This window comes from Anolis sagrei, chromosome 5 (genome assembly GCF_037176765.1).
Source record: "Anolis sagrei isolate rAnoSag1 chromosome 5, rAnoSag1.mat, whole genome shotgun sequence".
In the NCBI taxonomy this organism is placed as follows: domain Eukaryota; kingdom Metazoa; phylum Chordata; class Lepidosauria; order Squamata; family Dactyloidae; genus Anolis; species Anolis sagrei.
Genome location: NC_090025.1, coordinates 145,016,299 through 145,043,795, shown reverse-complemented (window position 1 = coordinate 145,043,795; position 27,497 = coordinate 145,016,299). Strand labels below are relative to the sequence as shown.

The 27,497-nt window shown below is 41.8% G+C and overlaps 1 pseudogene; it reads left to right on the top strand.

Annotated features, from left to right (window-relative positions):
* Positions 1 to 219: 219 nt before the first annotated feature.
* Positions 220 to 27,497, top strand: LOC132777169 (protein FAM83D-like; annotated as a pseudogene).

Below are 27,497 nucleotides of genomic sequence, written 5' to 3'. Positions count from 1 at the left end.
AATCAAACAGCTGTCTGAACTCAGCTGCGGAGGGGGGGGGCTTTGTTCTCCCTCCTCACACACTGCCTTTTTGTGCCATTTTCAGCACTGTGCATGCCCTGCAGCCTGCGGGGAAGGTGGAGGGGGTGGAGCTCCCTGGCTCAAGAACCGGCAGAGCAGCCCCAAGGCCTCTTTGTGACACTGCCAGGCCTTGAGCCAGGGAGGAAGGGGTGGAGGAGGATGCGGCGGTCTGTCAGCGACTGTGCTTGGGCAAGGCGGACCAGGCCTCAGCCAGGCACAGCCACTATGACAGCCATCACCGCGCACCAGCAGCACAGTGGCGGAGATGGAGAGGCCTCCTCCTACTCCCACTCCCTGGCTCAAGGCGGCCTTGGGGCTGTTCTGCGAGGTCTTGAGCGAAGCAGGAGGTGCAGGGCATGGACCACCGTGGCCAGATCAGACTTCCCAAGGTACGGGCGCACTAGCTTTCACTGTGCAAAAGCTCCACTGACCACCGGCAAGACCTGGCATTCCAGGCTCAGCGATGAATCCAGAAGGACTCCCAAGCTACAAACCTGTGCCTTCAGGGGGAGAGTAACCCCATCCAACACAGGCTGTAACCAATTCAAGGAAGGCTAGTCTAAATACTGGCTGGATCTACACTGCCAAACGATGTAGTGTACCCATATAATGCAGGTCAGTGCAGTTCAAGCTGCATTATATGGGTCTACTACATTGATCATATCATGCAATTCAAACTCCATTATTTGGCAGTACAGATCCAACTTTACTGAAGGAGGGAATCACTTTGTCAAACCCCCTCCCTAACTTAGAATGAGTACCAAGAATTTAGATTCCTTTAGATTCTTTTTGATGTCCAACTTTTTTAAAGTGAGGAGATAAATAGAAGGCAAGTAAAACAAAATGTTATTTCTATCTGTGCCATCAAAATAATCCTAAATACTACGGATCTCACACAAGCACCAAACATTTATCACGTTTTATTACTTATCACCCTGCCTTTGCAAAAGGTCCATATTTATAAGGCAGTTGCACAATATCGCCTCCCTACCATCAGTGTCACATGAGGACACCTAACAAGAGACTGGTTTATTTTCAAAACAAATAGCAACTGAGGCCAAAGAAAGATAATTGATGGCAATGGGCATGCAACAGAAAAATGCTTGTTGATCCTATTAACCTATTATGAATGAAACTAGTTGGAGAGAGAAAGATAGATGGACTAATCAACAAAGAGGAGATCAAAGCAATTCTTGTTTTTAATTAAATACTCCACTACTCAAGGATTAAAGAAGCTTGATGGACCTGGGATGAGGTGAATCAATGATTTGAAAGAAAGCACAGTAGTAATGTCAAGAATGGCAGCTACAAACGTCCTTTTGGTTCCTTTTGGTAAAACCCAAGGAATTATATTGTGAGAATTAACACTTTTTAGACTAATCCTTCTATGCAATAAAGTCAATCCAACTGGCATGTGAACAGATGTGTGTAGCAATGAGTTATAGTAGTTGTTGAGTGCCTTCAAGTCATTTTCAACTTAAAGTAAACTTATCACAGAGTTTTCTTGGCATGATTTGTTCAGAGGAGAGTTTGCTTTTGCCTTCCTCTGAGGCTGAGAGTGTGTTTTGCCCAAAGTCATCCAATGAGTTTCATAGCTGAGCTGGAATTCAAATCCTTGTCTTCATAGAGGTGGGCAAAACCTCATGGGCCCATCCAGTCCAACTCTCTGCCAAGAAGCAGGAAAATTGCATTCAAAGCATTCGCAATTCAGTCACAGCCAGCAAAATTCCAGACTCTACAGGACATCAAGGGCAAAAAAAATTCCACCCCTGTTTCTGGCAGTCCTAGTAAAAAATTCAGAATCCAAGAGTAACAAACAAGCAGCCGCATGCTGGATTTAGAACTCAGCTTTCCCTAGAAATGCACGCATGTAAATCCAGTAAATGGAAAGTAAGGGAAAAATACATAATGTTGAAAATTAAGAAAAGAATACATAAGCACAATGGTTAGAACGAAACAGACCCACTAAGTGTGTAGCCACACCATAAAATTAACACAGATTGACACTTCTTTAGCTGCTATGGCTCAGTACTATGTAATTGTGGCAGGTATAGTTTTACAAGGTCTTTATCCCTCTCTGTCAATGTATGCTGGTTTCTTGCCAAACTCCAACTCCCAGGATATCATAACATTGAGTCATGGCAGTGATGTCAAACTGCCTTTGTTCTACAGTGTAAATCTACCTTTAGGAATAGAGAAAGGCAATTATTCTAGTTCTCATAGATACTAGTTGCATAGGTGTAGACCTCTTTGCTAAACAAAATCTAAAACCATAGAATTAGCATAGGAAGAAAAGGCTCAAAGGAGATGTGCACAAGAAGTGGAAAAGGAGAAATCACCAAAGAAGAATTCAAACAAATAGCCAACTCCTGTAGGAAAAAGGTCCGCAAGGCTAAAGCACAAAATGAGCTCAGGCTTGCCGGGGACATAAAAAACCATTAAAAGGGCTTATTTTCTTATGTCAGTACAAAAAGGAAAAACAAGGAGGTGATAGCGTGGCGCAGCTGGCTGAGTGTCAGCTGCATTAAGATCACTCTGACCAAAAGGTCATGAGTTCGAAGCCAGCCCGGGCTGGAGTGGGTGTCCAGCCATTGTGTAGCCCGTTGTCGACCTTTGCAACCCGAAAGACAGTTGCATCTGTCAAGTAGGAAAATAAGGCACCACCTTGTGTGGGAGGCTAAATTTAACTAATTTATGAGGCCATAAAGAAAGAAGACTCCGGGGAATGTGGAATGCGGAAGAACTTCATCGGTGTCGTTGATGGACGATGAAAAGCAGCAGCTCCCCTGGCGGCCAGAAAAAAGTTAAATAGCCTTTGTCTGTTAAATGTTGTTTGTCAAACTGGCATTGAATGTTTGCCATATATGTGTTTACTGTAATCCGCCCTGAGTCCCCTGCGGGGTGAGAAGGGTGGAATATAAGAACTGTAAATAATAATAATAATAATAATAATAATAATATGGCCTCTTCGAGGAGAAGATGGGGCAATACTGACAGGGGATAGGGAAAAGGCAGAACTACATAATGCCTTCTTTGCCTTGGTCTTCTCACAAAAGGAAAATAATCTTCAACCTCAGCAAGATGGAGTGTATGAGGGATTAGAGGACATCCAACCCCAAATTGGGAAACAAGTTGTCTAGGAATACCTGGCCGCTCTAAACGAGTTCAAGTCCCCAGGGCCAGATCAACTACACCCAAGGGTATTGAAGGAACTAGCAGAAGTAATCTCTGAACCATTGGCATTCATCTTTGGGAGTTCTTGGAGAACGGGAAAAGTTCCAGAAGATTGGAGGAGGGCCAATGTGGTCCCAATATTCAAGAAGGGAAAAAAGGATGACCCAAACAATTACCGTCCGGTTAGTTTCACATCAATACCAGGCAAGATTCTGGAAAAGGTTGTTAAGGAAGTAGTCTGCAAACACTTAGAAACGAATGTGGACATTGCTAATAGTCAACACGGATTTATTAAAAACAAGTCATGCCAGACTTATCTGATCTCTTTTTTCGATTGGGTTACAAGCTGGGTAGATGCGGGGAATGCTGTGGATGTAGCATACCTGGATTACAGTAAGGCCTTCGACAAGGTCCCCCATGACCTTCTGACAAGGAAATTAGTCCAATGTGGGCTAGGCAAAACTATGGTTAGGTGGATCTGTAATGGTTTAAGTGGACGAACCCAGAGGGTTCTCACTAATGCTTCCTCTTCATCCTGGAAAGAAGTGATGAGAGGAGTGCCGCAGGGTTCCGTCCTGGGCCCGGTCCTGTTCAACACCTTTATTAATGACTAGCTGTCCCCTGCCACGCGTTGCTGTGGCCCAGTCTGGTGATCTGGAAAATAAAGTAATGAGAAAGTGTTGGTTTCTAATATATGTAGTTCCTTTATGATTGTGAGTAAACAATATTTCTTGTTGTTTCTTTGTCAGTGTTGATGTGGAGAGTGTCTGGTTTGCCTACTCTGGAATATGCAACATATCATAGTCCTTCTTTAAGGGTCCCTTTCAAATCTATGATACTATCTCTCTCTGTGTGTGTGAGAATCATATCTATCTATCTATATCTATGGCTCGATGGCTCTTTGTCAGGAGGGCTCTGATTACATTTTCTTGCCCTGGTGAAGAGAGTTGGACTGGATGGCCTTAAGTATTTTCTGTTGGTCATGGGGGTTCTGTGTGGGAAGTTTGCCCCATTTCTGTCGTTTGTGGGTTTCAGGATGCTCTTTAATTGTAGTGAACTATAAATCCCAGTAACTACAAATCCCAAATGTCAAAATCTATTTCCTCCAAACTTCATCTGTGTTCATATTTAGGCATATGGAATTTTTGTGTCAAGCTTGGTCCAGATCCATCATTGTTTGAGTCCACAGTGCTCTCTGGATGTAGGTGAACTACAACTCCCAAACTCAAGGTCAATGCCCACCAAACCCTTCCAGTGTGATCTGTTGGTCATGGAAGTCCTGTATGCCTTGTTTGGTTCAATTCCATCATTGGTGGAGTTCAGAATGCTCTTTGATTGTAGGTGAACTATAAATCCCAGCAACTACAACTCCCAAATGTCTAGGTCTATTTCCTCCAAACTCCATCTGTGTTCATATTTGGGCATATGGAATATCCGTGCCAGGTTTGGTCCAGATCCATCATTGTTTGAGTCCACAATGCTCTCTGGATGTAGGTGAACTACAACTCCCAAACTCAAGGTCAATGACCACCAAACCCTTCCAGTGTGATCTGTTGGTCATGGAAGTCCTGTATGCCATGTTTGGTTCAATTCCATCATTGGTGGAGTTCAGAATGCTCTTTGATTGTAGGTGAACTATAAATCCCAGCAACTACATCTCCCAAATGTCTAGGTCGATTTCCCTTAAACTCCATCTGTGTTCATATATGGGCATATGAAATATTCGTGCCAAGTTTGGTCCAGATCCATCATTGTTTGAGTCCACAGTGCTCTCTGGATGTGGGTGAACTACAATTTCCAAACTCAAGGCCAATGTCCACCAAACCCTTCCAGTTTTTTCTGTTGGTCATGGGTGCCCTGTGTGCTAAGTTTGGCCTAATACCATCATTGGTGGAGTTCAGAATGCTCTTTGATTGTAGGTAAACTATAAATCCCAGCAACGACAATTCCCAAATGAAAAAAATCATATTTTTTTTAGTGGAGGACATACATTGGGTTGTTAGATCTCTTGTGTCCAAATTTGGTGTCAATTTCCCAAGTGGTTTTTGAGTTCTGATGGTACCACAAACGAACATTACATTTTTATTTATATAGATTTAGATGAAGGGTTAGAAGGCATGATCATCAAGTTTGGAAATAACACCAAATTGGGAGGGATAGCCAATACTCCAGAGGACAGGAGCAGAATTCAAAATTATGTTGACAGATTAGAGAGATGGGCCAAAACTAACAAAATGAAGTTCAACAGTGATAAATTGAAGATACTCCACTTAGGCATAAAAAATGAAATACAAAGATACAGAATGGGGGATGCCTGGCCCGAGAGCAGTACATGTGAAAAAGATATTTGGGTTCTTGTGGACAACAAGTTAAACATGAGCCAGCAATGTGATGCGATGGCAAAAAAAGCCAATTGGATTTTGGCCTGCATCAATAGGAGTATAGTGTCTAGGTCCAGGGAAGTCATGCTACCCCTCTATTCTGCCTTGGTTAAACCACACCTGGAATATTGTGTCCAATTCTGGGCACCACAATTGAAGAAAGATATTGACAAGGTGGGATGTGTCCAGAGGAGGGTGACTAAAATGATGGGTCCAGAGAACAAGCCCTATGAGGAGCAGCTTAAAGAGCTGGGCATGTTTAGCCTGAAGAAGAGAAGGCTGAGAGGAGACATGATAGCCATGTATAAATATGTGAGAGGAAGTCATAGGAAGGAGAGAGCAAGCTTGTTTTCTGCTGCCCTGGAGACTAGGACATGGAACAATGGCTTCAAACTACAAGAAAGGAGATTCCATCTGAACATTAGGAAGAACTAGGTTCTTGTGGGTTTTTTCGGGCTATAGAGCCATGTTCTAGAGGTATTTCTCCTGATGTTTCGCCTGCATCTATGGCAAGCATCCTCAGAGGTAGTGAGGTCTGTTGGAATTAGGACAATGGGTTTATATATCTGTGGAATGGCTGGGGTGGGGCAAAATCTGGAAATATTAGAATAAAATACCAAGAAGAAGGGTCAACTATTATCTAGACAGAGAGCCAGTGGCCATGTCAGGAAGAACTTCCTGACTGTGAGAGCCGTTCAGCAGTGGAACTCTCTGCCCTGGAGTGTGGTGGAGGCTCCTTCTTTGGAAGCTTCTAAACAGAGGCTGGATGGCCATCTGTCAGGGGTGATTGGAATGCAATTTGCCTGCTTCTTGGCAGGTGGTTGGACTGGATGGCCCATGAGGTCACTTCCAACTCTGTGATTCTATGATCTAGGAAGGGAACAAAGGAACAAAGAAATAGGAGTCAGATTCATAGGGGAAATGATCCATATTGCACATGAGCAAAATTAACCACTGGAGATCTATATATGTCTGAACCTTCTAGCCTTTTGATAGCCAAATGGGTTCTTTCCAAACACAGATAAAATCATTTACTCGCTAATAAATAAAGGGCTGTAAGCATCATTGAACCACTTACAGACAAAGAGATAATGCAACTGCTTTTGGCGTTATGCTATCCAGAAAACAGCTTCCAGCTTCCAAATGGATCCTACAGGAAGTGAGAGAAATGGGGCTGAATTTCTATACAAATAGGTCAATAATTACAGAACTGGGTGATCAGTAAACTGCCTTTTAGTGAAGGACATAGAATGTAATCTGGTAATAAAACCTACTATTCATGAAATAGCTATTTTGAGATTGTATAAGAATGTGCATTCATGGTATGTCTCAAGGCTTTGCAGTTCTGCTTTGGATTATCACAAAGATGGAATTGTGCATCCTTTCTGATGTTTTTGTACTGCAACTCGGCAACCTAAGCTAATATACTCATACTCAACAATAAGATGTGTGCTGCCTTCCAGATGTTATTGAATTCCAACTCCCAGCATCTCTTACCTTCTTTCTTATTTACTGTATTTATTTGAAACATTTATATTCTACCATTCTTACCCTGAAGGGGACTCAGGGCGGAGCACAATATATATACGGCAAACATTCCTTGACATAAATAACTATGAATATACACAAACATTAAAATCTGTTACATCTGCTTTAAAATCAGCTGTTTAAAACCATCTCAAGACATCATTCTGGCTCCGGTCAATGGAGTAGGTTTCCTATTATTGCCTCACCGCACTGCCCCAAAGGCTTGACCCCACAGCCAGGTCTTTACCTTCTTTCTGAAGAACAGAAGGGAGAGGGCTGATCTAATCTCACCAGGAAGGGAGTTCCATAGCCGAGGGGCAATCATTGAGAAGGCCCTCTCTCTCGTCCTTGCCAATCACGCCTTTGACAGTGGTGGGACCTCCCTAGAAGATTTTAGTCTTTGTGGTGCTTCATAAAGGGAGATGTGTTCAGACAGGTAAACTGGGCTAGACACTCCCATGATGATGTAGCTCTGTGACCAGCTGGCAACATTAATTTTGAAGTGACAATCAGCCGTGCCAATATGGTCTTGACCCAGCTGGACCATGTAGAGTCTGACCCACTGCAAGTTCAGGAGGATATGTGCGGCCATCACGAGGATTAGCCTGGAGCATTTCTGCTCTGCATGAAAGTCTGCCAGCATAGACATGGCCACTGGCTCTCTATCTAGATAATAGTTGACCCTTCTTCTTGGTATTTTATTCTAATATTTCCAGATTTTGCCTTTTCTCAAAATGCAAAAGGGAATTACACTTTCTGAACAGTTAGACCCCCCTTTCCTCTCTGTGTGGCAACATTTTCCCAAATGCTTTCAGTGTACTTGCTTTCTTAGAGGAGAGACTATTTTTCTTTTGAATTTCCCTCTTTCTCTTTACTACTAATTCTTATGATAGGCCTCCAAGCTGAAGTAGTTTTATAGTTGCTTCTCTCAAGCTGTGCTTTTTAAATCCATGTTCCTTAGAATTATTTTATTAGCTAGCTTTCTGTCTATTGTGGCTGATTTTAATGATTTTAATGAGAAGAGACTTCAAGCTCTTTCACATTATAACACTTTGATACCACTTTAAAGGCAATTTGAGAACAGAGAAATGCTGGACCACTCTAACAATTTGATTTTTTTTAAAAAAGGCAATGGATCCATTCTACAGAATCTTATTTTGCTGAGATACTCCAGCTCTCTGGCAGAGAATTCAAACTTCAAAACTTCAAATCCAAAGTTTCCATTAAATTGACCCATGGCAATCTAAGTACGATTACTGTGTGTCTAGCTTGAAAGAGACATTCATCATTAATATTGTGTCACAATTGAAACAATTCTGATTTTTGCTTAGGATCCTTTTTAAACACTGTTTGGATTTTATGAAGTATATGACAATCCTGAATTTTACATCAGAGTAGATGATACATTAATTTCTTTCATATCACTGGGAAATTAGAATGCTTATGTTATTTGAACAGGACAGAATGCAAGCTAAGTCAAAATTTAATATTGTTTGGATCTGTTACATACACGATCTGCTATATCTTAATAAGCTAATACAAACAGTCAGGCCCGTAGCCAGGATTTCGATTCGGGGAGGGGGGGCTGAGTTTGTTTTGGGGGGGGGGCTGAGTCTGAGTGAAAGAGGGTCTACCCGAGCAAACCTTTTATATCGTTACCCCAATACCCCCATGCATATGGGATATATTGAGTATGGTGATCAGATCATGATATGAATAAACATAACAGTTTAAATAATGCACCAGTAAGGCCTTTTCACGAACCACCATGAGAATGTCGGGGGTGGGGCTGAAGCCCCCCAAGCCCCCCCCCCCCCGGCTACATGCCTGCAAACAGTTTATGTTTCTTTTTTAAAAGTGATAATTGATTAATTTATTATGGTTTGATTGTTTTAAGCAACATCTTGTTTATTTTGTTATGGTTTCACTATTTTGTTTGTCAATTTTGGTAGTTCTGGATGACTTATTAATCACTATGTATGCATGGGAATGAACCAAAATAAAGAAGCAATGAAACTATATTTCCCCTACCATAAGAAGAGTGATGATATATAAAACTGAAGTAATACCATCTACAATATCTTGAAAGTATCTTGTTCCCCCCTAATTCAATATTTTCTCCATAATGGGAAGTATAAGTAAAGCCGCTGGGGGAGATCATCCAGAGTTTCGAGGTACAGTGTCATCTGTACGCAGATGATGTCCAACTCTGTCACTCCTTTCCACCTGCTACTAAGGAGGCTGTTCAGGTCCTGAACTGGTGCTTGGCCGCTGGAATGGTCTGGATGAGGGCAAACAAATTGAAATTGAATCCAGACAAGACAGAGGTACTCCTGGTCAGTCGTAAGCCGAACAGGGCATAGGGTTACAGCCTGTGTTGGACGGGATTACACTCCCCCTGAAGACGCAGGTTCGCAGCTTGGGTGTGATCTTGGACTCGTCGCTGAGCCTGGAACCCCAGGTTTCAGCGGTGACCAGGGGAGCATTCATACAGTTAAAACTTGTGCACCAGCTGCACCCGTACCTTGGGAAGTCTGGCTTGGCCACGGTAGTCCACGCTCTGGTTACATCCTGTATAGACTACTGCAACGCTCTCTACGTGGGGTTGCCTTTGAAGACTGCTCAGAAGCTTCAAATGGTCCAGCGTTCAGCAGCCAGGTTGCTAACAGGAGCGGCACTCAGGGAGCATACAACTCCTCTGTTGCACCAGCTCCACTGGCTGCCAGTTTGCTACCGGGCACAATTCAAAGTGCTGGCGTTAGCCTATAAAGCCCTAAATGGTTCTGGCCCTACTTACCTCTCTGAACGCATCTCCTCCTATGAACTGACTAGGGAGCCCCTGCTCTCTGTCCCACCTGCATCACAGGCACGCTTGGTGGGGACGAGAGACAGGGCCTTCTCAGTGTTGGCCCTTCGGCTGTGGAATGCCTTGCCTGCAGATATCAGATTGGCCCTCTCCCTGCTGGCGTTTCGGAGGAAAGTGAAGACCTGGCTGTTCGAAAAAGCATTTGATTAAACAGTGTAATTGAACATAGGAATATGGAATAATGGATGATGAGACTGGATTCTGATTTTACTGTTGAGGTGCTAATGATTGTTATACGGATGTTTAATGATTTATGTTACAATTGTTTTTAATTGCCCTATACTTGTCTCGTGATGTTTTGTATTGATGTTGTTCACCGCTTTGAGTCACCTGAGGGCTGAGAAAAGCGGTATATAAATAAAGGAAATAAATAAATAATAAATAAAATATAGACAAGGAAAATTTCACTCCTATTGCAGCATAAATTTAAATTACAGTCTGTTATAAGGGATATGAACTTAATACATTGTGGTGAAGGAATGAAGTTGAAGTGACAATGAATTGGCAAATTGCACTATTTATTTATTTATTTATTTATTCTATCATTTCTAGGAAATGCAAAGGAGCACCTTCACACAGTTAAAAATTGTGAGCTAGCTGCGCCTGTGCTGTGAGATGTCTTGGTAGTCCATGCCTTAGTCACATTCCATTTGGAGGAGCCCCCAGTGGCGCAGTGGGTTAAACCCCTGTGCCGACAGGACTGAAGACCGATAGGTCGCAGGTTCAAATCCAGGGAGAGGCGGATGAGCTCCCTCTATCAACTCCAGCTCCTCATGCGGGGACATGAGAAAAGCTTCCTACAAGGATGACAAAACATCAAATCATCCAGGCGTCCCCTGGGCAATGTCCTTGCAGATGGCCAATTCTCTCACAACAGAAGTGACTTGCAGTTTCTCAAGTCACTCCTGACACAACAAAAAAAATCCATTTGGACTACTTCAATGCTATCTATGTGGGGCCACCTTTGAAGATATTTCAGAAGCTGCAACTGATGCAGAGATCAGTGGCCAGATGGCTAACTGAAGAGCTATATCATGAGAGGATGACACTCATGCTGCCACAGCTCCACTGCTTGCCGGTCCACTTCCGGGCTAAATAAAAAAAGCTGGTCATTACCTATAAAGCCCTAAATAGTTCAGGTCCAGGCTATTTGTCTAATCACATCTCCCTATACAGGCCATTTCATACACTGTGGTCAATGGAGGAGGCCCTGCTCTCAGTCCCATTCCCATCACAAGCACAGTTGGTGGGGATGAGAGGGGGGGTCTCCTCCATGATCACTTCCCATCTCTGGAACTCCCTTCCTAAAGAAATAAAAATGGCCCCACCCTTCTCTCCTTCAAAAAAAACTCTTGAAAACACATCTATGCACTTTAGAGTATGGAGTATGGAGAGGAGGAAGACTAAGACACTTTTAATTCCATCGGAACACTAGCTAACTTATTTGTATTCCACTGCTACATGTTAAAGAACAACCATGATAGCCGTGTTTATGTATTTTAATAGTTTTCTTAATTGTTAATTATGTTATCAGTATAACTATGTTTGATTACTCATATTCTGCTTTTCATTTTGATGTTAATTTCTCTTTTGTTATTATTATTATTTTGTATTATTTTGCATTATTTTGTATTATTTTGTATTATTTTGTATTATTTTGTATTATTTTGTGTCCAAATTTGGTGTCAATTTGCCCAATGGTTTTTGAGTTCTGTTAATCCCACAAACGAGGTGTCTGTATTTGCTTGTGGGAAGAGAAGCTTTAACTATAACAAATTTTAACAAACCATAACAAATTTTGTTCTTGTTGTTCATTCGTTCAGCCACTTCCGACTCTTTGTGATTTCATGGACCAGCCCATGCCAGAGTTCCCTTTTGGCCATGACCACCCCAAACCATGCCAAAAAAAATGTACTATATGTTTATGTTGCTTCTTTCACCACAAATCTCTTCTGTATAAAAGCCTCCAGCTTGTGTTCCAAGAAGAGAAGAGCTAGAAACCATGTAGTCTAATAAATAGTTTCTAAAATAATCCAGGGAAGCTCACAAACAGTGTGAAAGCAACAGTTTTCAGCTGTTGCTTTGTTCATAAAGCTTGATATTGAGAAATGCAAAATCTGTGAACAAGATGAATAGAAACATACGATCACCTACATAGGCCAGATTTTTCCTGTTGCCCCCCAATTCACCATGGAGGCTGGCAAATGAGAACACTTTTTTCTTCCCCTTTTCTTCTTTTTTTGTTGGTGTTTTTCTTTCTTTTTGAAAACCTCATTCATACCTTTGTGCAAAAAGTAAAAGAAGAAATGTAAGTGTTGTCAAAGGTATTCATAGCCAGAATCACTGGGTTGCTATGAGTTTTCCGGGCTTTATCGCCATGTTCACTAAACATGATTACTAAAAAAAAAAATTGGCTACCAGTATTAAAAAGCTCTAAAATCAGAACAATAAACAAAGAGCAACATGCAAAAGGGGGGGGGGGGGATACCAGACAGGAAACAATCAGGGCCAGCTAACACTTTCCAACAAAGGATTCATCCAGGCAGGAAGCATCCAGGCTTTGAAGCTGCAAGGCCATTCAATGCTAATCAAGGTGGCCAATTGCAACATTCACACTTGCCTGAGAAAGACAAGAGTTCTTTCTCCAACATTCCACAGATATATAAACCCCACTTGCCTAGATTCCAACAGAGCTCACAACCTCTGAGGATGCCTACCATAGATGTGGATGAAATGTCAGGAGAGAATGCTTCTGGAACATGGCCATACAAGCCCAGAAAACTCTCAGCAACCCAGAAATTGAAGTCTTTGCCTTTTTCATGATATGAACCTGCATAATCATAAAAGATTTAAAAGCTAGCCTTGGTTTTCATGCTTAAACAGTATTCTAGAGCAACATTACTGAATTCAGAAAGACTAAGCAAAATGATTTGAAAATAATAGCCTTTTGGTCAACTACACACAAACCTAACCAAATAATAGCTTGTGGCCATTGGTAGTTTAACACAGATTTCTGTTACATACCTAAAAATATGTAATTGTTGGTCTTTGAGGAGCAATTTCTGGAAGAAAAAGAGATATTATACCTTGTCTTAAGCAGGTTTATATGTAGATGAACTCCTGAGTGCAGAGAATAAATAATCGAAATTTAAAAAGGAGTCATAATTCTGCATCAGCTATTCTGCATCAGCTAGCATGTAGCTACAACATGTCTCCTCTCCCCCAAAAAAATCTTTCCACATGGCCTAAACCCATGTAATATGTCTATTTCCATAAAAGTGGAAAGTTGGAATAGTAGAAAACAAGTGTTCTCCTTCAGCTGGATACACAGTTACAGACATTTTCAAGGGTGCCCCAGGGGTCCTAAGGTAGTTCTCAAGAATGATGTCATTGCCATCCATCCAGGTATAGGAAAGTATCTTTGTGCATCTCTGGTGCTCCTCCCCACTGTACATTAACATAAAAATGCACGTGTTGAAGGAGTTGCTAAATGGAAAAGACAAGATTTGGAGAGATTTTGGGTTTTCCATAGTTAAAATAGAATTCCAACTGTCACAATGTGCAGAATAGGAGTTATGGTGAAGTACAATATACATCATCATGTCTTACTAACAGCAGGCCAACAAGGGCTAGGGTAAATTAAATTTGAGACTCAAAAAGGGAAGGGGGTGTGTGTTAGATTCCAGAATCATGATTATTTATTTGTGCAAAGAAGCATGGAAAAAGATACAAAAACAAAGGCTGATTATTAGCTGCTTGAGATTGTTTTATGTGTATGTCTCATGGTCTATATTCAATTTGCACAGCTGGGACTTTTTTGTAGCCCATGTGCAGCATGAAAGATTTATCCAGTGCCCACCCATTCAGCTACGCAGTCTCCTTCTCTGCACCTCCATCTCAGAAGAATTTCCTCATATGATTGGTTTTGTCAATTTATTGCAATTTATTTAATGAGAAAAGCAGGCTTCATGCTTCATACCACACTTGATTTTACAGGCTACCATCCATCCTCCAACTGAGTGGTGTACACTTTGTCTGAAGTCAGAGGATTTAAAAATGGATTATACAAATATACTCGATGACTTAAAGAAATCTCAGATTTAAGCTCATGGATTGAAACATAATTTTCACAACGGGTGCAAGATGGAATAGGAACAAACTCTACACAAGTGTATAAACAGAAGATGTTCCTTTGATAGACGCACAGGGAATTTTTCATAACAGCTAAATAGAGTTTCCATGTTCCTTTCATTAGTAGACACCAGGGAAAGAGAATCATCAAGGGTTATCAACATTACATACTACTTGGGAATTTTCTGAAGCATTTTATTGGACTTTGTTGGAATCCAAATGCTGAGCCAAACTGGTTTTTAACTTAAGCCAGCAAAATAGCTCTTCTGAGTGCATCCAAGCTCCCCTCACCTGAGGCATCCATTCAAATGAAACTTAGCAACAAAGAAACATATCTAAAGCAACACCCAGGATGAATGATAAAAAGAGAGGAAATAGTTTAGAAACGGATACTTATTTACTTACTTAGGCGATCCCTCGTTGGCTGAGTAGGATAGTCTTCCAGGATCAGAATTCTTGTGGCTGTTGAGCCCTATTCTTGATCTGCATCTTCTTCCGCAGTGAGGGCATTGGTTTCCAGGTGGGAGGCGGTCGCAGTCGGGGTTGGCTTGATGCACCTTCCTCTTGGCACGTTTCTCTCTTTCACCCTCCATTCGTGCCTCTTCAAATTCTGCAGCACTGCTGGTCATAGCTGACCTCCAGCTGGAGCACTCAAGGGCAAGGGCTTCCCAGTTCTCAGAGTCTATGCCAGAGTTTTTAAGGTTGGCTTTGAGCCCATCTTTAAATCTCTTTTCCTGTCCACCAACATTCCGTTTTCCGTTCTTAAGTTCAGAGTAGAGGAACTGGTTTGGGAGACAGTGGTCAGGCATCCGGACAACGTGGCCGGTCCAGCAGAGTTGATGGCGGAGGACCATCGCTTCAATGCTGGTGGTCTTTGCTTCTTCCAGCACGCTGACGTTTTTCCGCCTGTCTTCCCAAGACGTTTGCAGGATTTTCCAGAAGCACACTGATGGAATCGTTCCAGGAGTTGCATGTGACGTCTGTAGACAGTCCACGTTTTGCGGGCATATAGCAGGGTTGGGAGGACAAAAGCTTTATAAACAAGCACCTTGGTATCCCTACGGATGTCCCTGTCCTCAAACACTCTCTGCTTCATTCAGAAAAATGTTGCACTTGCAGAGTTCAGGTGGTGTTGTATTTCGGTGTCGATGTTCACTTTGGTAGAGAGGTGGCTGCCAAGGTAGTGGAAAGGGTCAACATTTTCTAATGTTACACCCTTAAGCTGTATCTCTGGCATTGGAAAGGGGTTGGCTGGTGACTGCTGGAACAGCACTTTGGTTTTTACGATGTTCAGTGACAGACCGAGCTTCCTGTATGCTTCTGCAAAGGTGTTTAGAGTGGCTTGTAGATCTTCTTCTGAATGCGCACAGATGATATTGTCATCAGCATACTGGAGTTCTATAACAGATGTTGTTGTAACCTTGGTTTTGGCTTTCAGTCTGCTGAGGTTAAACAGCTTGCCGTCTGTCCGGTAGATGATTTCCACTCCGGTGTGAAGCTTCCCGTCAACAAAATGAAGTATCATAGCGATGAAGATGGAGATTAAAGTTGGGGCAATAATACATCCCTGTTTGACACCTGATTCCACCTTAAATGGGAGCTGTCCAAAACTGTTGCCATCATGTCATCATGGAGGAGCCGCAGGATGTGCACAAATTTGTTAGGGCACCTGATTTTTTGGCAGATGGTCCAGAGAGCACTGTGATTCATGGTGTCAAATGCCTTTGCAAGGTCAATGAATGCCATGTACAGAGGTTGATTTTGTTCCCTGCATTTTTCTTGGAGCTGACATGCAGTGAAGATCATGTCCACTATTCCTCTGGAGGAGCGGAAGCCGTTCTGGGATTCTAGGAGGGTGTTTTCTGAGAGGGGCAGAAGGAGGTTTGCAAGGATTCTTGTGAGGATTTTCTCAGCTGAGGTTAGAAGGGAGATACCTCGATAGTTTCCGCAGTCTATTCTTTCCCCTTTTTTTGAAGAGGGTGATGATGGTGGCATCCTTGAAATCTGTTGGGATTTTCTCGGATCACCCACACTTTTTCTATGAGCTGGTGGAGTTGTTTTGTCAACTCAGGTCCTCCCTCTTTAAAGATTTCAGCAGGGATCCCATCAGGTCCACTGGCTTTGTTATTTATTTATTTTTGTTGGCTGATGGCATTGCTGACTTCTTCTAAACTAGTCAGTGCTGCAAGCTCATCCCTGGTTTGTTGTTGCCGGATTTGTGAGAGAACTTCTTCGGCCACATTGGAGCTGCAGTTTAGGAGGCTTTGATAGTGTTCTTTCCAATGTAGTGCAATTGATTTTTTGGTCCTTCAGGAGTTTGGTTCTATCTGATGAGTGGAGAGGCTGTATGCCATGGTTTCCTGGTCCATAGATGACCTTTGTGGCTTTGAAAAATCGCTGAGCATCATGGGTATCTGCCAGGTGTTGGATTTCTTCAGCCTTCTTTGTCCACCAGATGTTCTTGAGTTCTCTTGTCCTTCTTTGGACCTCAGCTTTTGCGCTGGCGTAGATATTTTTCATAGCAACACAGTTGACGTCTCTCTGCCATGTTTGGAAGGCTTTCCTTTTCTTGTCAATTAGCTGTTGGATCTTGTTGTCATTTTCGTCAAACCAATCTTGATGTTTCTTGGTTTGATATCCAATAGTTTCTTCGCAGGCTGTGATGATGGAGGTTTTCAGTTTGTTCCAATGTTCCTCAACATTGTATTGTCGAAGGTTCCAATGTTCCTCAACATTTTTGGGGTGTTCTGTGGGTGGATGGTTCTTGAGTGCTGTTTGGAGAAGGGCTCGTTTGGAGCACTCCTGAAGGGCTTGGGTGTTTATTTTGCGCCTTGTCTTTCTTCCTTGGAGTCTGTGTTTGGGGGCGATCTTGATAGCCACCGTGGATTGGATTAGCCTGTGGTCTGTCCAGCAGTCGTCAGCACCTGTCATGGCTCTTGTGAGGAGCACGTTACAGCGGTCTCTGGCATGTATTATTACATAGTCTAAGAGGTGCCAATGCCATGACCGGGGGTGCTTCCATGATGTCTTGAACTTGTTTTTCTGGCAGAAGAGTGTGTTGGTGATGACAAGGTTGTGTTCTGCACATTTGGTGAGAAGCAGGATACCATTCGAGTTGCTGTTTCCAACCCTGTCTTTTCCTATGGTCCCTGGCCACAGGTTGAAGTCTTGCCCGACTCTTGCAATAAAGTCCCCTAGGAGGATGATTTTGTCCTCCTTAGGTATCCCCGATAGGACAATGTCCTGACAGTAAAATTTTTCCTTGATGTCTTCATCAGCAACTAGTGTTGGTGCATAGGCACTTATGATGGTTGCCTGTTGGTTTTTGGCAAGATCCATTCGGAGGGTTGAGAGTCGTTCGTTGATGCCAGTGGGTGCTTTGGTCAGATGTTTCACCAGATTATTTCTGGTAGCAAAGCCAACTCCATGCATTATTTTGTGTTCTTCAGGCAGTCCCTTCCAGAAGAAGGTGTAGCCTCCTTTTTCTTCCTTCAGCTGTCGTTCTCCTGCTCTCTGGGTCTCCTGAAGTGCTGCTGTGTTGATATTAAAGCGTGCCAGCTCCCTTGCAACGATAGCAGTTCTGCGTTCGGGGCATTCACTGTCAGTGTTGTCCATAAGTGTCCATAGGTTCCATGTACCAAAGTTCATTTTTCTTTTTTGGCCACAGGGTGGTGACCCCACTGGACGCGGCAGTCCAGTCAGGGATAAGAGAGGCAGACTATGTTTAGGGAACCTTTTCTAGCCCCTTCCCCATGTGGAATGAGCAGAGTGGGTCCTAAAAAGGGCTGCTCTGTCATGGATACAGCTGCCTAACTACTCAACTGCCTCGGACCTTGAGGTAGAACGACTGAGTCGGTATCCATCGCCCATGTGCCAGTCTGTGACTAGGGGCTTCCAGATTTCACAGTCCTGCCCCCGTCGCCACTCGCTGATCACCATGGGACTTTTGTTGGTTTGTTTTTATTTTCTTTGGAAGATGCCTGTGCGTGAGTTTTTTAATGTGTGGAAGTCAGTGCACAACTGATCAACACACAGCCTTCACAGAGTGAGGTTTCACTGATGGTGTAGTTTAATACAATGACAATGGCTTTTCAGTCTGTTGCAGCCTTCTTCTGCCTTCACAGCAGTTGTAATATTTACCATGTTATCCTCCTCCTGCTTCGCTGTTGAGGTCTTTGGGTCTTCGGACTGTGCTTAGTCTGGAACCTCCCCCACGGCCACTCCTGGAAGTGCATGACTCCAGTTGTTGTGCCCACAGGTTCATCGGAACACACAAGCCCCCTCACCATGACAAGGTGACAGTCCATCAAGAGGGAGAAAGGGATACTACGAAAGCAAATAATGAGTGGCCTGGATATTTCTGGCACATAGGTGATCCTTGCAACTTCCTAGACTTCAAATGGAAGAGTGCTGATAATACTGACTTGGTCCTTTCCCCTGTACTCAAGAGGATGACTTTCCTGAGGTTAAACAACATGTGGAGCTGAGAAAAGAACTGCTAAAGTGCATGAAGGAGAGAACTCTCACAAATAAACAGCAGGAAATCTGGTGGTGAGTCATTCTAGCATGAGTGCATTAAAAGAAATCCCCTCCGGGGTTGTTTCAAAAGCATCATCTCTGGGGAAAGAACCATATCAGACAAGGCTATTCTGTTAAGATGCAGACAAATCCACTATTACAGTGGTTTATTATGCTTGCCTATGGTACATAGAGACCTTACCTCATTAGGACACGCATATTGAGCATCCACAAGAAAAGACAAACAAAAGAAATGAAACTCAAGGCAAATATCTTTATGGCTGAAACTCTTTCATTCATTTCTAGCTGGCAATATTCCCAGGACTCCTTGGTTTGTACATTAGGAACTGCATATTGCATCCACTTAAAGGCCTTTTTTATGTACTGTTGTTCTTTTTATGACTTTCTTTTTGAAGCACTGTAGGGAAAACAGTTGTTCTCGTTGTTTCCACACCTATGAATTAACCGTTAAATAATAAGAGCAGAATGATTCCATAGGAAGAATTATGTACCAGTCCATCCATCAGGGGCAATAATCAGGAACTGATTCAGTTACCAGCAGTAGGACGTGCTTATTAAATATGATAATCATATTGCCAACTGTAGTATTTAAAAACTCTTTATCCTCTCCAATGATTAAAAAAAGCAAAAGTATGTTTCCTGAATGCCAAGTAATCCCCACCCCTTCAAAAATACATCTTTGGTAAATTAGTCTATCTCTCAAATTGAGGCCATGGTTACAATTCTTCCGGATGCATCAGTTAATCAGCATGAGTAGACCTTTCACAAATGTCGATCATATATTTTCTACATATTTGTTGTGATCATAGCAGCTATCACTTTCTAATAATTATCCTCACTCAGTTTGACTAAGCTGGTCATCATGCTGCAAACCTGCAATTTGTTGCCAAGGCTGTGTTTGAAGACTTACTAGCTTGACTGGACTTTCTTGAGTTTGTAATCTGTTGGTGTACCTTCTGAAAGTCACTTCCACAACACAATGAGGTGACAAAGAAGGACCATCTCTGGCGATAGAAACCCTGACCAAAGTATTTAGTTATCTCTGATAGACAATTTTCTTTCTATGCAATTGAGAAATATTGGTTGACTACTAAATGGTATTTATTTGCTTGTTTTATTATCAATTTTATGGAATACATTTACCCATACAATGGTGGTGATACAAGATTCTGGATACAGAACAACTAATTGTATAATCCAATACATCTGGAAGACGCCAGGTTGAGGACAGTTACAATAACTGCTGCAACATGCTGGTGCCAGGTTTGCATTATTATGTGTCCCAATGTCAAACATGAAATTGATCAGCTTCATCACAGTAAACCTCTGAATAAACCTCATATGATTTGAACGTTTCTTAAAATCACTCACATGATCACATAAACAGCACTACAAAAACGTAATTTTATAAAATCTTTATATCGAGCAAGTTTTTTAAAAAAAAAATTAGTGGTTCATCCATTAAAAAACACTTTGCCCTTGTTCTTTTAAACCTGTAGTCATAATTATTGTAGAGATAAAAATGAAGTAGTTAAGCTAAAGATCTATCAGATGATGAATTAGTATCCTTTATACAGGCATAATATTCTTCCTAGCTGTAAAATGCCTGAATGAAAATATTTCCTATGGGAGATAATGCTTCATTATACATGCATTAGTGTCTGTTGCAAAGGGATCTTGTAACACCATAGAGACTACTTGAGAGAAAAAAGTGGGTAGCATATATTTTTGGGTCAGGCTTTAGCACAGTTGATAAATCAGCAGCAGTGATAAGATCTACCAACTGAAAAGTTGCCAGTTCGAAGCCCCGGGTCAGCATGATCACCCAACTGTCAGCCCAACTCACTGTTTACCTAAGCAGTTTGAAAACAACTTAGAGCTGTAAGTAGAAAAATTGGGTACCGCTAAAAAGTGGAGGGGGGGGGTATTTTACAACACCATAAAAGAAAAAGACCAGAAAATGTCTGGCAACCAAAAGGAAAGAGAAGTCCCGATGTCTCTTTGTCATATAGGATCGAGCAAAATTACCCTCTGTGGATTTGTTCACAACCTCCAAGGCACCAAAAGCTGGATACCAACACAACATACCTCCTTTCTGTCTGTTTCTGTCCTGTCTGTCCAAATAGCATTAGAAGTTTGCTGTGTATGTGTACTGTGATCCTCCCTGAGTCCCCGTGGGTATATAGGGCAGAATATAAATAAAGTGTTGTTGTTGTTATTGATGTTTTGCAGACTAAGAGCAGATCTACACTGACTACTTACTACATTAACCAAAGTTGCTTTGAATTCTGCCCCAAAATGTGGAGCAACACATGGTTGTATTTTTTCAATGTTTCCCAGTAGCATAAGATCTCTACAACCTATTCTAACCAACATCAATGCTTCTTCATTGATTTCTTATACATAACTGGTAGTAACCCACAAAGAACAGTGTAAAGTGTCAGTAAGTGTGGCTACATAGATGCCAACTTTACTTGTGTTCAGACAGTATGCCATCCTTGTAATTAAAAAAATCATTGTCATCCACCATGGTGATGTAACTCTATGCCTGAGAAGTTAATGGCACTCTCCAGTTTTCCAGTAATAGTTGATAACACTTGGGAAACTTTACGACTGCCTTTAATCAATACAATGCCACAGATACAGATGCAAAGTGGTGAAATAATCACAAACCAGAGGAAAGGAAAGAATATCTGGGCCAACAGTGCAATTATGTGATTGGCTGGCAGAAATTATTATAAAACAAAATCCACAAAAGAACCATATCTTTGGGTTGCTGTAAGCTTTTTGGATTGTATGCCCATGTTCCAGAAGCATTTCTTCCTGACATTTCATCTGCATCTATGCAGTCATAGCATCAGGAAGGAATGCTTCTGGAACATGCCATACAGCCCAAAAAACTTACAGCTTCCCAGAGATTCTATCCATAAAAGCCTTTGACGCCATATCTTTATTGGCCTATGACTCAAACACTGCCACTTTTTTATTTTTCTTTTACCTATATGGTTTTTAAACATTTTTTTGCCTAATGAAGAAACCAGTAGAGCTTCAACTTCTTTTTTGTTGGCAGTAAAAGTATTGCTCTTTTGTGGATTTGGATTTTGCTTTGCTCTGCCTTGATGCATGGCCAGCATAGCTACCCTTGAATAGATTTCTTTCAGCTATTTTTATGTCACTTACTCTTGCCTTAGTCTCAGTGGTATTTTCAGTATAATTGCCTATGCTATCATAGCAAAGGCAGATGTGAATATACTTTCTTGCCCCCCATCCCCCAATAATGTATCCTAATCCCCTAGAGATATTTTATCTCCCTTTTCTTGGAACAGTTTTGGAGGGCAAAGCAAAGATCAGTCACACTTTTGACTGGAGCACTGGGAATGGAAAATGATGATCTGGGTTACATAAGAGCCTTGTGATTCTTCTTCTATTCTAAAGGACCCAAGAAAAGGGGCAGCTTTTATCTGCTTATCTTTCTCAGGCAGTTATTATTTCCTTAATGTTACATCTTGTGCTAAGTGTTTGAACTTCAGAAGCCTGGCCTCTCTGCTTCTTGGGGCAAGACTAACCAAAGTGCAAGTCTTCGCAGACACTGAAGGTTTCTATCAACTTTATATTTTCTTCTCAATCAGTGAAACTGTAGATTCAGTTATTTTACTTTCTCGGGAACAGAATTAAAATCTCCCTGTTTTGATATTAAGGGCAGCATTGCACTGACCTCTGTTTTTATTTTGCGAATATTTGGGTTTCTAGTATCATAAAGAAAAATTCAAACATTCACAGGCAAACACAAGTACAACATTAAAGTAAACCCAGTCCATAAAATCTTGTGTCATGTTAAACCTGTAAAGTCAAAATGTGCATGTGTCTGTGCACAGACATACCTACAAGCCACCTGTTAGTTTATGGCAACTCCATCAATCCCATGGGGGGGGGGGGAGAGGGGATGTGACAAGAGATGCTTAGAGATGGATTTCCCTCTGAAATACAGCCTACAGCACCTGGTATAATTGGCAGTCTCCTATCCAAGTAGCAGAAAAAGAATATTGGTCAGTAGTCATGCAGTGCAGTCAAGTTCTGGAAGAGTTTTTTCTCTACATCACATGGGTAAGTAAGTACATGTGGCTAAGGCTGTTAGATCAGGCCCGGATGCACTCCTGGATCCAGTCACCAAAGGGACTAAGCTGATGCCAGCAGTACATCTCGCCCAGTTGTTATACTGAGGACTCTTCCACACTGCCACATAATGCCAGTTCCAAGCTGCATTGCAGCTTCATGGGGCTACCCTATGCCACCTCAGCAGCAAGGAACAATACACACTGCCCAATTCGGCATGGCTGGGCATGAACACAGCTTCCCTACCCTCCCTACACTCCATTTCTCCTGAAAAACAACAGGAAAAAACTCCTTACCTTTGCAGCGGGCTCTACTACTTGGATCTGTGTCACCAAAAAACAAAGGAGTTTTGGAGTGGGAAGCACCCTCTCCTCCTGCAAAGCTCCCTCACTACAGAGCCTGCTGTGAAGGTAAGGAGTTATTCCTGTCGGCAAGAGGGTGCAGAGACGACAGGGAATCTGTGCCATCTCACCTCCCAAGGCTGCCTGAGCATGGGTTGGCTGCAGGGATGCCCTTTGGGATCATGCATGGTGATTCCAGATGGCAGTCTAAAACTGCAGTGCACCAACAAAGATTTGGAACTTCCTTGAAGTTCTGGATCTTTACTGCTGTTTTTTAAACATTGGGATAAACCTGGATTAAAAGGTGAGTCATTTGGATGCCACAGATTAATGCATTATCTATCATGCAGTGTGGAGGATGACTGAGCTTTGTAGAAGGCAAACTTTCTGCTAGGTCTGAAAGAGCACATATGCACATGTAACTCCCACCTTTAGTTATTTTTGTGCTTTTCACTAAAAGCGTGCTGGCTAAAGCTTGGTGTTCAAAGAAATTGTGAAGCAATGCCAATGCAACCTTTGCATTTTGATGTTGAGAGGAAAGATCTGAATATCAGCTTTGAGGGTGTAACTTCTGTTTTTACTTCCTTCCTTATAAACTGTTAACTTTCAAATTAGGTTGCATTTTTTGAAAACAATGCATAGGTCTTTAGTTTCTGAGAAACTGAATGAAAGGTGACACACCATAGGAACTACTTCTTTATCAAAATAATTAGTTTGACACTTATAAAATATATATGAAAAGAGGACACAATGGAATAGAAAATGTTCTGTGCACTAAGTAACTTCCATTCTGTACACTAAGTAGGTCCTACTTTTTCCATTGACTCCTGCTGTTATCTCAGCAAATAGCCAAAGGCATTTCAATCTCTGCTCAAAATACATAAGAGCTTCCTATGCAGATGGGAACTTGGACATGGGTTATAGACATGGAAATTGCCTATTAAATTGCTGACTCCATTTCTCAAACTTCTTTTTTTAAAAAACAAACAAACAAATACACATCCATCCCATTTAACATGGATGTTGTGAGGAAAGTGGGTAGTCAGAAAGAATATAAACCTTCACTTAGATTTTCTTCAGGTTTCTCAGGAAAAGTTAGTAACTAATCATATATTGTTTGTAGTGAATCCTTTCATTGATTGTAAAGATAAGCAGTACAGTTGACCCTTCTTATCCATGGGTTCTGCATCCACAAATGCAACCAACCATAGATTTTTTAAAAACTTTAAAAATATGTGGATTTGGCTGTGTACTGAGTACTATGCTAATGTCTGGAATACTATTCTGTAGCTTCCTGAAATCAGATCCCACTCTACATAGCTGTTGCTGCTGTTGTTTGATGAACAAGGTTTGCAAGCTTATAATAAAAAATACACCTTCTTTATGCAATGAGCATAAGCCCCCAAACCCTTTATCTGAAAACCTACAAAGGGAAGCAACTTCCCTAAGTGTGAAACCATTGAAGACCCCTATCAGACCTAGAAAGCCCATGTCTCCACTTGCATTTTCCCTAATCCAAGTTTTTAAAATGATTTTTCAATGAAGAAAGTCTAGGGATGGCGTTTTCTGCCACTGAGCAAAGATCTTCCAAAGACTATCAGAGAACATTTGATTGTGTGCATAGTGCAATCTACTCAGAAATAAGCCCACTGCATGACAATAAGATTTTCTTCAGGTAATTGAAGTATTCTATTTACTTTTCATTAACATTTTTTTAAAGACTAAATTCAATGCTAATTGGGGTTCGGCTACTGGGCGAGGTTAGCATCACCTTGTTTTCTCAAACAAGCAGAAAACAACCTAGTGGTGCAGCAGGTTAAACCACTGAGCTGCTGAACTTGCTGTTTAAAATGTTGGCAGTTCAAATTCAGAGAGCGTGGTGAGCTCCTGCTGTTAGCCCCAGCTTCTGCCAACCTAACAGAAACATGCAAATGTGAATAGATCAATAAGTACCACTTTGGCAGGAAGGTAATGGTGCTACATGCAGCCATGCAGGCCACATAACCTTGGAGGCATCTACGGATAATGCCGGCTCTTTGGCTTAGAAGTGGAAATGGACTTAAAGACTTAACTACTAAACTTAAAGTCAAGGGGAAACCTTTACAGTGCTAATACCAAGAAAGGCAAGAAAACTATGCAAAATATAGTAATGCAGCTGTGTTTTTAATAATAATAATAATAATAATAATAATAATAATAATACATTGTATTGATTAGCCCTTAGGCCATATTACAATACCAAACCAAACAACAAAGCTTGATAAGACATGTATAACAATACAGTAAATAAATATGATAAAACTGAATATATACATAATGCGGTCATGCTGGCCACATGACCTTGGAGGTATCTATGGACAACACCGGCACTTTGGTCTTGAAATCGAGATGAGCACCAACCCCCAGAGTCAGACACTACTGGACTTAATGTCAGGGGAAAACTTTTACCTTTACCTATACATCATACTACCTTTTCACTCCTCAAATTTACCTCAGGGAGGATAGCCTCAGTGCAGAGCCTGTGCTCAACACCTCTCTGGACTGCTCTTTGAACATCTGATGAGAGTCCAAACGATCACAGGAAACATCTACTTTGCAAAATCAGGAGCCAAGATAATAGGGTGTGTCCATGAGAAGTTCATGTTGATTGATGGTGTAAGAGTGATTACAGCCTTCTACAGTTTCACATGGACTGATGGGAAGTTAAACAGCAGCAACTTGTTACTACTTTCAAGTCAAGTGTTGAACATTTTGACTTTGAGTTCCAGATCCTTTATGTACAATCAAAGCCCATTGACTCAAAGCTGCAAGATCAATGGTTTCCCTGAGCATCTAGTTAACAAAACCACACCTTACAATGACTTTAGAATCATAGAGTTGGAAGAGACCTTATGGGCTATCCTGTCCAAGCCCTGCCAAGAAGCATGAAAATAGCATTCAAAGCACCCCTGACTCTGTTTAAATGCCTCTAAAGAAGGCACCTTCACTACATCCTGGGACAGAGAGTTCACTGCTGAACAGCTCTCACAGTTCGGAAGTTCTTCCTAATGTTCAGGTGGAATCTCCTTTCTTATAGTTTGAAGCCATTGTTCAATGTCCTAGACACCAGGGCAGCAGAAAACAAGACTGTTTCCTCCTCCCTATGACTTCCCTCACAAATTTATACATGGCTATCATGTCTCCTCTCAACCTTCTCTTCTGCAGGTTAAACATACCCAGCTCTTTAAGCTGCTCCTCATAGGGCTCGTTCTCCAGACCCTTGATTATTTTAGTCACGCTCCTCTGGACACATTCCAGCTTCTAGTCAACATCTCCCTTCAATTGTGGTGCCCAGAATTGGACACAGTATTCCAGGTGTGGTCTGATCAAGTAGAATAAAGGGGTAGCATGAATTCCCTGGATCTAGACACTATACTCCTATTGATGCAGTCCAAAATCCCATTGACTTTTTTAGCTGCTGCATCATATTGTTGGCTCATTTTCACCTTCCTGTCCACGAGGACTCCAATATCTTTTTCACAACTATTGCTATTGAGCCAGGCATCCCCCATTATTTATCTTTGCATTTCATTTTTTCTGCCTAAGTGGAGTATCTTGCATTTGTCACTGTTGAATTTATTTTTTTATTTTACTGTGGGTAACCTTTTGAGTTTGCCAGACTCTCAAGCAGCCCACAAAAGCTTGAGCAAGAATTGAAGCTAGCTAAGGAGCTCCAAGAAGGAAGATTCATTGCTAAATGCCTACACCTTAATGGTGATTAAGACCTGCACAATACTACCGAAGCCTTAGCAAAACCTAAAGAAATGATCGGTCATTCAACTCAGACCAAGCCCATGGCAGCACTCTCCAACTGTGCCACACAAACTAGTATCTCAGTGGCAACTGCAATAACACAGACAACAACTCGTTCTAGAATAGTGGGCACACAGACAGTTGTTCAAGACTGCCAGTACACAGACAAATCAAGAGGCAGGCTGTGGACTTGGCTGTGAATCAGACTGTACCGGATCAGAGGGTGCCTTCTAAAGAAGGATCTCCAGTAGAAAGTCTACCTCAACTTCTTCTAGTGGGTGGCCAGTTTCTTCCCAGTCTTTCCAGTGCTCTAGGGCAAGCTCTATTGGTTCACTGACATCCCTTAGATCCATGGACTACACTGTCAACCACCAGGGAGACTACTTCCGCAAACAAAATCAGAGGAAATTACACTATTCTATCATCTGGTCTGAACTTAATCATATGGTTTCCATACTCTCCAAGAGCGGGAACATTGCCGACAACTACAGTCATCTAATTAGAGGCAACTTAAAACATAAGCAGAATATCAGCTATGTTTTTCATTATAAATATGACTCAATAATTTATTAA